The sequence below is a fragment of the Arachis ipaensis genome, chromosome B9 (genome assembly GCF_059453495.1).
Source record: "Arachis ipaensis isolate K30076 ecotype BB chromosome B9, ASM5945349v1, whole genome shotgun sequence".
NCBI classification, from domain to species: Eukaryota; Viridiplantae; Streptophyta; class Magnoliopsida; order Fabales; family Fabaceae; genus Arachis; species Arachis ipaensis.
The window spans coordinates 66,939,734-66,950,750 of NC_142444.1; the positions used below are offsets into that span (position 1 = coordinate 66,939,734).

The 11,017-nt window shown below is 40.7% G+C and overlaps 1 non-coding gene across 1 annotated transcript; it reads left to right on the top strand.

Annotated features, from left to right (window-relative positions):
• Positions 1-10,198: 10,198 nt before the first annotated feature.
• On the top strand, positions 10,199-10,306 carry LOC148544941 (small nucleolar RNA R71). Its single transcript, XR_015900711.1, has one exon. It is a non-coding gene; the product is annotated as a small nucleolar RNA R71 (small nucleolar RNA).
• Positions 10,307-11,017: the final 711 nt, after the last annotated feature.

Genomic DNA, 11,017 nt, shown 5'->3' on the forward strand with positions numbered 1-11,017 from the left:
TAAAATAATAATTTAATTGCCCAGAATAGGTTTAGAAAATTAGAAATAATAATTAGAAAATATAAAGGTGAAATTTGAATTCAATATATTTTTCTGAGTGAAAAATATATCTTTTGCGAAAAATTTTGTAAAAATGCGTACCAATACTTAAGCCGGCAGTACTGGATCTAGTATGTCTGGTATAGTGTCCTGAGAAAAATAAAATTTTTAAAATTGAATTTATTATTTTGGAAAGACAAAATAATTTACAATTAAAAACCGGGTGCTAATCTTAAATGTTTTGGCCCAAAGTTGGGCCTAACGGACTTAAAACACTAACGGGATGGACCGAGCCCAAGTTGCGACCAAGCTGAACATATATATATGACTTTTAATGAGCATTCAGCTCATTTTAACCTAAATTGAGAGATGGGGGTGCTGGTTGTGAGAGACAAGAGTGAATAACACAAAATACTGTTCATCCTCATCTTGCTTCGATCATATCTTGAGCTACGTGCTCTGATTGAGGTGCTGTAGCAAAGCTGTCGCCGAGCCCGTTATTTCTAACTAAGCTTTGTTGGTGAGAACTCACATTTCTTAATCCAGTTTTCTGCCCTAACATATTTCACATTTTTAGATTTTGTTTTTGAGTAGATTTTGTGATTTTGGTTGTTTAGGGGTGATCTAGCATTAAAATATTGTTGGAATTTGCCCTTAATAATGTTTGGTAAGTTAAATCTCTTCAAAATCCTTGTGGTTTGATGTTTTGGTTAGCTCTAGTGTTGATTTTGGTATATTATATGTGTATAGCTTGATATTTGGTGAGTTTTGGAAGTGGTGTTGGTGCTTGAAGCTTGTTGATCTTGTTGGAATCAAGCTTTGGGTGTTTGTGCATTTTGGAATAATTGACTAAGGCATTGATAAACCATTATTTTATGGATTATATTGTGTTTAATTGTGTGGTTTTATCGAATCTTTACCCACTTATTCATAAATTTAGCATGTATTTACAATTCCTTCCCAAAATTACTCCATGGTTGAAAATTGCTTCCTAGAGACTTTTAATTATGTATTTTAACTCTCCTTTATTCCATTCGATGCCGTGATCTGTGTGTTAATTGTTTCAGGCTTTATAGGGCATGAATGACTTGGAGATTGGAAAGGAGGCTTGCAAAAATGGAAGAAACACAAGAAATGGAGGAGATGACTAGCGAGAAGTGCGCGAACGCATGGCTCACGCGACCGTGCGAAATAGAGGAAATTGCAGTGACACGTTCGCATGCCTGATGCAAACGCATGGATTGGAAACTGCACAAGTGACACGAATGCGTGGACGACGCGCACGCGTGGCAAGGCAAAACGCTGGATGACGCGAATGCCTGGATGACACGATCGCATGACGTGCGCGATCTACAGAATCTGCAGAATTCGCTGGGGGCGATTTTGGGCCCTGTTTCGACCCAGTTTTCGGCCCAGAAAAGCATATTAGAGTCAGGGAACATGCAAAGACCGAGAAGAACATTCATTCCGCATAATTTTTTGTTTTAGATCTGATTTTACTCCTCCTCTAGGTTTTCTCTCAACACATTCATAGTTCTTAGGATTTTGATTTTATTGCTTTTTGGATTGGGATATTGAGAAGAGTTATTACCTCCGTCAAGACTTCATCATTCTAGTTTGTTCTCTTACTTGTCACTTACTCTTTCATATCCTTAATTTATTTAGAGTTACTATTGGATTATTTTTAGAATTTATTAATACAAGAACTATTTTTATTTTTAATTGATCCTTTTGATTATTATTTATCATGTCTTTCTTTATTTTCCTTTCTTATTTTGTGAATTTTACAATCATAATGAGCGAGTAGTTCCATAACTTGATTGGGAATTGGTTGAAAGGAGGACCTTGAGTTGGAATGCTCAAGAGTAAAATTATAGTTGGGTTTAGCGTTGGGTCGCCCTCTAGTCACTGACACTAGTCCTTCCCAAGGGAGAGGATTAGAACTTGTGAATAGAAACTGACTTCCAACTTGCTTAACTTTCCTTTATCTGGTAAAGGATAACTGAGCAGGCAACTTTCAATTATCACTTTTATCTTGGGAGAACTCCAACAAGGATAGGACTTCCAACTAAGCTACTCCCGGTCAAGGTTTTTATTTAATTTACACAAATTCTCTGATTTAATTTTCTGTCTAGCAAACTCAACCCCTTTTGGAAAACATCTGATTAATAAAATAGCATACATTTTCGCAACTCGTTGGGAGACGACCTGGAATTCATACTCCCAGTATTTTAATTCTAATTTTGTGAAAACCCCTTCTAAATTGATAAGCAGATTTTTGGTTGGTTAAGAACTATACTTGCAACGCATCTCTTATAATAATTTCTTAACTCGCCAATTTCCGCCACGTCAATTTTTGGCGCCGTTGCCGGGGAGTTGCAATAGAGTGCTAAGTTATTGATATGAATTTATTCATTTGCATTTTATTTTATTCTGCTACTATGAGCTGCATGTTTCTTTCGTTAAATGACGCGTTCACTTCCTGATCCAAGCTTGCCAGTATTTGATCCTGAGATCGAAAGAACTATTTCACGTATAAGGCAAGCTCGGCGTCGATTAGTCCTCCCCGAGGGCGAATCTGAAACGTCACGTAAGGAAGAAACAAGCTCCCTTTCTACTGATTCGGTTGATTTATGTGCAGGTGACATGGCAGCACCTAGAAGAGTTACTATCCAGGAGGCTGGAGCCCCTGATTTTACAATGCAACCGTTTCAAGCACATCAGCCAGCTCAACTTGATGCCTAAGTTTCATGGCTTTCCTGCTCAAGAGCCTATCAAACACCTTAGGGACTTCCAAGCAGCCTGTTCTACTGTCAGGCGTGATGGTGCAGATGAAATTTCTATTCTGTTAAAAGCCTTTCCATTATCTCTTGAGGAAAAGGCGAGAGAGTGGTACTACACTCAACCCGCAGCAACTGTTTCTGACTGGGATACGCTTAGAAGAGAATTTTTAGAAAAATTCTTTCTAGCTGAAGTTACTGATAAACAGAGGAAAGACATTTCCATGATTGTTCAAGACGAGTCCGAGACTCTCTACGAATACTGGGAGCGCTTCAACAAACTTCTGGAAGCATGTCCCCACCATATGATTGACAAAATAGTGTTGCTCGGCTACGTCACACAGGGCATGAGGCCCCAAGATAAGACCACATTGGAAAGTGCTAGTAATGGGTCTATGAAAAAGTATAAGACCACTGATGAGGCATGGCAATTGATCAGCGACTTGGCTGAATCTACTAGGAATCACAGACAGAAACAAGGCCGGTCAAAGTTGTTGCAGAGGTATCTTCTAGCAAGGAGACTACTGCTCTGACTCAGAGTATATGTGAAATGACCAATTTACTAAAGCAGATGCAGTTGAATCAACAACAAGCGCAGCAAAGCCAACAGTTAGTCCCACAGAGAGTGTGCGGGATCTGTGCTGACTATAGCCATTATACTAATGAATATCCGCAGCTCCAACAGGAAGACAACACTGTGGCAGTGGTACGCGGAATCGTGATTACACTTTAATTATGTAAAGTTCATTGCTCTTTCTTTCCCTGGAAATGGCGCCAAAAACATGATGCCAAAACCACGGTTCACAACTCCGTGTAACTGACCAGCAAGTGCACTGGGTCGTCCAAGTAATACCTTACGTGAGTAAGGGTCGAACCCCACGGAGATTGTTGGTATGAAGCAAGCTATGGTCACCTTGCAAATCTCAGTTAGGCGGATATAAATTGATAATGGTGTTTTCGAATTTAATATAATAAAATAGGGATAGAAATACTTATGTAATTCATTGGTAGGAATTTCAGATAAGCAAATGGAGATGCTTTCGTTCCTCTGAACCTCTGCTTTCCTGCTATCTTCATCCAATTAGTCTTACTCCTTTCCATGGCTGGCTTTATGTGATACATCACCACTGTCAATGGCTACTTTCGGTCATCTCTCAGGAAAATGATCCAATGCCCTGTCACGGCACGGCTAATCGTCTGGAGGCATCACCCTTGTCAATGGCTTCATCTTATCCTCTCAGTGAAAATGGTCAACGCACCCTGTCACGGCACGGCTATTCATCTGTCGGTTCTCGATCATGCTGGAATAGGATTTACTATCCTTTTGCGTCTGTCACTAACGCCCTGCAATCGCGAGTTTGGAGCTCGTCACAGTCATTCATTCATTGAATCCTACTCGGAATACCACAGACAAGGTTTAGACTTTCCGGATTCTCTTGAATGCCGCCATCATTCTAGCTTACGCCACGAAGATTCTGATTAGGAGATCTAAGAGATACTCATTCAGTCGAAGGTAGAACGGAAGTGGTTGTCAGGCACGCGTTCATAGGGAATGATGATGATTGTCACGTTCATCACATTCAGATTGAAGTACGAATGAATATCTTAGAAGCGAAATAAGATGAATTGAATAGAAAACAGTAGTATTTTGCATTAATCATTGAGGAACAGCAGGGCTCCACACCTTAATCTATGGAGTGCAGAAACTCTACCGTTGAAAATACATAAGTGAAAGGTCCAGGCATGGCCGAATGGCCAGCCGCTCTGATCTAAGAACCAGGCGTCCAAAGATTCTCAAGATTCAAAGATCTCTAATACAATAGTAAAAAGTCCTATTTATAATAAACTAGCTACTAGGTTTACATGAGTAAGTAATTGATGCATAAATCCACTTCCGAGGCCCACTTAGTGTGTGCTTGGGCTGAGCTTGAGTGTTGCACGTGTAGAGGTCCTTCTTGGAGTTGAACGCCAGCTTTTGTGCCAGTTTGGGCGTTCAACTCTGGTTTTGGCTCCTTTTCTGGCGCTGGACGCCAGATTTGGGCAGAAAGCTGGCGTTGAACGCCAGTTTACGTCATCTATTCTTGGACAAAGTATGCACTATTATATATTGCTGGAAAGCCTTGGATGTCTACCTTCCAACGCAATTGGAAGCGCGATATTTCGAGTTCTGTAGCTCCAGAAAATCCACTTTGAGTGCAGGGAGGTCAGAATCCAACAGCATCAGCAGTCCTTCTTCAACCTCTGAATCTGATTTTTGCTCAAGTCCCTCAATTTCAGCAAGAAAATACCTGAAATCATAGAAAAACACACAAACTCATAGTAAAGTCCAGAAATGTGAGTTTAACATAAAAACTAATGAAAACATCCCTAAAAGTAACTAGATCCTACTAAAAACATACTAAAAACAATGTCAAAAAGCGTATAAATTATCCGCTCATCACAACACCAAACTTAAATTGTTGCTTGTCCCCAAGCAACTGAAAATCAAATAGGATAAAAAGAAGAGAATATACTATAAATTCCAAACTATCAATGAAACATAGCTCCAATCATATGAGCGGGACTTATAGCATTTTGCCTCTTGAATAGTTTTGGCATCTCACTTTATCCATTGAGGTTCAGAATGATTGGCATCTATAGGAACTCAGAGTTCAAATAGTGTTATTGATTCTCCTAGTTCAGTATGATGATTCTTGAACACACCTATTTCATGAGTCTTGGCCGTAGCCCTAAGCACTTTGTTTTCCAGTATTACTACCGGATACATAAATGCCACAGACACATAATTGGGTGAACCTTTTCAGATTGTGACTCAGCTTTGCTAAAGTCCCCAATTAGAGATGTCCAGGGTTCTTAAGCACACTCTTTTTTTGCTTTGGACCTTGACTTTAACCGCTCAGTCTCAAGTTTTCACTTGACACCTACACTCTACAAGCACATGGTTAGGGACAGCTTGGTTTAGCCGCTTAGACCAGGATTTTATTCCTTTAGGCCCTCCTATCCACTGATGCTCAAAGCCTTGGGATCCTTTTTATTTGCCCTTGCCTTTTGGTTTTAAGGGTTATTGGCTTTTTCTGCTTGCTTTTTCTTTTTATTCTTTCAATATTTTTTTTCGCCTATTTTTTTTTTGTTTTTTTTGTTTATTTTTTTCTGCAAGCTTTGTTCTTTGCTGCTTTTTCTTGCTTCAAGAATCATTTTTATGATTTTTCAGATTATCAAATAACATGTCTCCTAGTCATCATTCTTTCAAGAGCCAACATATTTAACATTCTTAAACAACAACTTCAAAAGACATATGCACTGTTCAAGCATACATTCAGAAAACAAGAAGCATTGTCGCCACATCAATATAATTAAGCTAAGTTCAAGGATAAATTCGAAACTCATGTACTTCTTGTTCTTTTGAATTAAAACATTTTTCATTTAAGAGAGGTGATGGATTCATAGGACATTTATAACTTTAAGACAAAGTTACTAACTACTAATGATCATGTAATGAAGACACAAACATAGATAAGCACATAACATAGAAAACGAAAAATAGAAGAAATAAGAACAAGGAATGAATCCACCTTTGTGATGGTGATGTTTCCTTCTTGAGGAACCAATGATGTCCTTGAGCTCTTCTATGTCTCTTCCTTGTCTTTGTTGCTCCTCCCTCATTGCTTTTTGATCTTCTCTTATTTCATGAAGCATGATGGAGTGCTCTTGATGTTCCACCCTTAGTTGTCCCATATTGGAACTCAATTCTCCTAGGGAGGTGTTGATTTGCTCCCAATAGTTTTGTGGAGGAAAGTGCATTTGAGGCATCTCCGGGATCTCATGGTGATGAGCTTCATACGCCTCTTGAGCTCCATGAGTGGGCTCTCTTGCTTGCTCCATCTTTTTCTTAGTGATGGGCTTGTCCTCTTTGATGAGGATATCTCCCTCTATGTCAATCCCAGCCGAATTGCATAGGTGGAAAATGAGGTGAGGAAAGGCTAACCTTGCCATGGTGGAGGACTTGTCAGCCACCTTGTAGAGTTCTTGAGGTATAATCTCATGAACTTCCACCTCTTCTCCAATCATGATGCTATGGATCATGATGGCCCGGTCTATAGTAACTTCAGACCGGTTGCTAGTGGGAATGATTGAATATTGAATGAACTCCAACCATCCTCTAGCTACAGGCTTGAGGTCCAATCTTCTTAGTTGAACCGGCTTGCCTTTGGAGTCAACCTTCCATTGAGCTCCTTCTACACATATGTCCATAAGGACTTGGTCCAACCTTTGATCAAAGTTGACTCTCCTTGTGTAGGGGCGTGCGTTCTCTTCCATGTTTGGCAAGTTGAACGCCAACCTCACATTTTCCGGACTAAAATCTAAGTATTTCCCCCGAACCATTGTAACATAGTTCTTTGGATCCGGGTTCTTACTTTGATCATGGTTCTTGGTGATCCATGCATTGGCATATAACTCTTGAACCATTAGGATGCCAACTTGTTGGATGGGATTTGTTAGAACTTCCCAACCTCTTCTTTGAATTTCATGTCGGATCTCCGGATACTCATTTCTTTTGAGTTTGAAAGGGACCTCAGGGATCACCTTCTTCTTAGCCACAACATCATAGAAGTGGTCTTGATGGGCTTTGGAGATGAACCTTTCCATCTCCCATGACTCGGATGTGGAAGCTTTTGTCTTTCCTTTCCCCTTTCTAGAGGATTCTCCGGTCTTAGGTGCCATCAATGGTAATGGAAAAACAAAAAGCTTATTCTTTTACCACACCAAACTTAGAATTTTGCTCGCCCTCGAGCAATAAAAGAAAGAATAGATGGAGAAGAAGAAGAATTGGATGAGAGGGAGAGAGGGAAGTGTTTCGGCCAAGAGGGGTGTAGAGGGGTGTGTTATGTGAATTTGATGAAGAAGGAGGGCTTTATATAGGGAAGGGAGGGGGGAAAGGTTTCGGCCATATGGGTGGGTTTGGGAGGGAAATTGGTTTTGAATTTTTGAAGGTAGGTGGAGTTTATGAGGTAGGTTTATGGGGAAGAATGGATGGATGTGAGTGGTGAAGAGGTGATGGGGAAGAGAGTTTGAGGTGATTGGTGAAGGGTTTTTTTTTTTTGGGGGAAGAGTGTTTATGGGGTTGTGTGAAAGAAAGTGGTGAGAAGAGGTGAGTGGAGGTAGGTGGGGATCCTGTGGGGTCCACAAATCCTGAGTGGATCCTGTGGGGTCCACAGATCCTGAGTGGATCCTGTGGGGTCCACAGATCCTTAGGTGTTCAAGGATTTACATCCCTGCACCCATTAGGCATGTAAAAATGCCTTAGCACACAACTCTGGGCTTTCAGCGCCAGGTTGGTGGCCATTTTGGGCGTTCAACGCCCATTTGTGTTCCATTTCTGGCGTTGAACGCCAGAACCATGCCTGTTCTGGCGTTCAGCGCCCAGAAGCTGCCCATTTTGGGCGTTCAGCGCCAGAACTATGCTCTGTTCTGGCGCTGAACGCCAGACAGATGCTCCTCCAGAGTGTGATTTTTCTTCTGCTGTTTTTGATTCTGTTTTCAGTTTTTCTATTTATTTTGTGACTCCACATGATCATGAACCTATAAAGACATGAAAAACAATGAAAATAAAAATTAGATAAATAAACATTGGGTTGCCTCCCAACAAGCGCTTCTTTAATGTCAATAGCTTGACAGTGGGCTCTCATGGAGCCTTACAGATGTTCAGAGCATTGTTGAAACTCTCCAACACCAAACTTAGAGTTTGGATATGGGAGTTCAACACCAAACTTAGAGTTTGGTTGTGGCCTCCCAACACCAAACTTAGAGTTTGACTGTGGGGGCTCTGGTTGACTCTGCTTTGAGAGAATCTTTTTCTGCTTCCTCTCCATGGTTGCAGAGGGAGATCCTTGAGTTTTAAACACAAGGGAGTCCTTATTCCATTGAAGGACTATTTCACCTCTGTCAACATCAATCACAGCTCTTGCTGTGGCCAGGAAAGGTCTTCCTAGGATGATGGATTCATCCTCTTCCTTTCCAGTATCCAGGACTATGAAATCAGCAGGGATGTAAAGGCCTTCAACCTTTACTAACACGTCCTCTACTTGTCCATATGCCTGTTTTCTTGAATTGTCTGCCATCTCTAATGAGATTTTAGCAGCTTGCACCCCATAGATTCCCAGTTTCTCTATTACAGAGAGGGGCATGAGGTTTATTCCTGAACCAAGGTCACACAGAGCCTTAAATATCATGGTGCCTATGGTACAAGGTATTATGAACTTTCCAGGATCCTGTCTCTTCTAAGGCAATGTCAGTTGATCCAGATCACTTAGTTCATTGATGAACAAGGGAGGTTCAACTTCCCAAGTATCAATGCCAAATAATTCGGCATTTAGCTTCATGATTGCACCAAGAAACTTGGTAGTTTTCTCTTCAGTAACATCCTCATTCTCTTCAGAAGAGGAATACTCATCAGAGCTCATGAAGGGCATAAGGAGGTTCAATGGAATCTCTATGGTCTCTAGATGAGTCTCAGATTCCTTTGGTTCCTCAGAGGGAGGCTCCTTATTGGTCACTGGACGTCCCAGGAGGTCTTCCTCCTTGGGATTCACGTCCTCCTCTCCCTCATTGGGTTCGGCCATTTTGCTTATGTCAATGGCCTTGCACTCTCCTTTTGGATTCTCTTCTGTATTGCTTGGGAGAGTACTGGGAGGGATTTCAGTGATCTTTTTACTCAGCTGGCCCACTTGTGCTTCCAAATTTCTAATGGAAGACCTGGTTTCATTCATGAAACTCACAGTGGCCTTAGATAGATCAGAGACTAAGTTTGCTAAATTAGAGGCATTTTTTCCAGAATTCTCTGTCTGTTGCTGAGTGGATGATGGAAAAGGCTTGCTGTTGCTAAACCTGTTTCTTCCACCATTATTAAAGCCTTGTTGAGGCTTTTGATCCTTCCATGAGAAATTTGGATGATTTCTCCATGATGGATTATAGGTGTTTCCATAAGGTTCACCCATGTAATTTACCTCTGCTATTGCAGGGTTCTCAGGATCATAAGCTTCTTCTTCAGGAGAAGCCTCTTGAGTGCTGTTGGATGCAACTTGCATTCCATTCAGACTCTGAGAAATCATATTGACTTGCTGAGTCAATATTTTGTTCTGAGCCAATATGCCATTCAGAGTATCAACTTCAAGAACTCCCTTCTTCATAGGCGTCCCATTACTCACAGGATTCCTTTCAGAAGTGTACATGAACTGGTTATTAGCAACCATGTCAATGAGTTCTTGAGCTTCTGCAGGCGTTTTCTTTAGGTGAATGGATCCACCTGCAGAAGTGTCCAGTGACATCTTTGATAGCTCAGATAAACCATCATAGAATATATCCAGGATGGTCCATTCTGAAAGCATGTCAGAAGGACACTTTTTGGTCAACTGTTTGTATCTTTCCCAAGCTTCATAGAGGGATTCACCTTCTTTCTGTCTGAAGGTTTGAACATCAGCTCTAAGCTTGCTTAGCTTTTGAGGAGGAAAGTACTTGGCTAAGAAAGCCGTGACCAGCTTATCCCAAAAGTTCAGGCTGTCTTTGGGTTGAGAATCCAACCATAATCTAGCTCTGTCTCTTACAGCAAAAGGGAAAAGCATGAGCCTGTAGACTTCAGAATCTACTCCATTAGTCTTAACAGTATCACATATCTGCAAGAATTCAGTTAAGAACTGAAAAGGATCTTCAGATGGAAGTCCATGAAACTTGCAGTTCTGCTGCATCAGAGAAACTAATTGAGGTTTCAGCTCAAAGTTGTTTGCTCCAATGGCAGGAATGGAGATGCTTCTTCCATGTAAATTGGAATTAGGTGCAGTAAAGTCACCAAGCATCTTCCTTACATTATTATTATTTTCGGCTGCCATCTCCTCTTCCTGTTCGAAAATTTCTGAAAGGTTATCTCTGGATTGTTGTAATTTAGCTTCTCTTAATTTTCTCTTCAGAGTCCTTTCAGGTTCTGGATCTGCTTCAACAAGAATATTCTTGTCCTTGCTCCTGCTCATATGACAAAGAAGAGGGCACAGAAAAAAAATAATAATAATAATAATATGGATCCTTTATACCACAGTATAGGGATCCCTGTGTGAGTAGAAGAAGAGGGGGAGACAAAGAATGTAATATAATGGAAGAAACACAACTGTGAGGAGGGTTGAGATGTGAGATGAGATGTTAGTAGATGA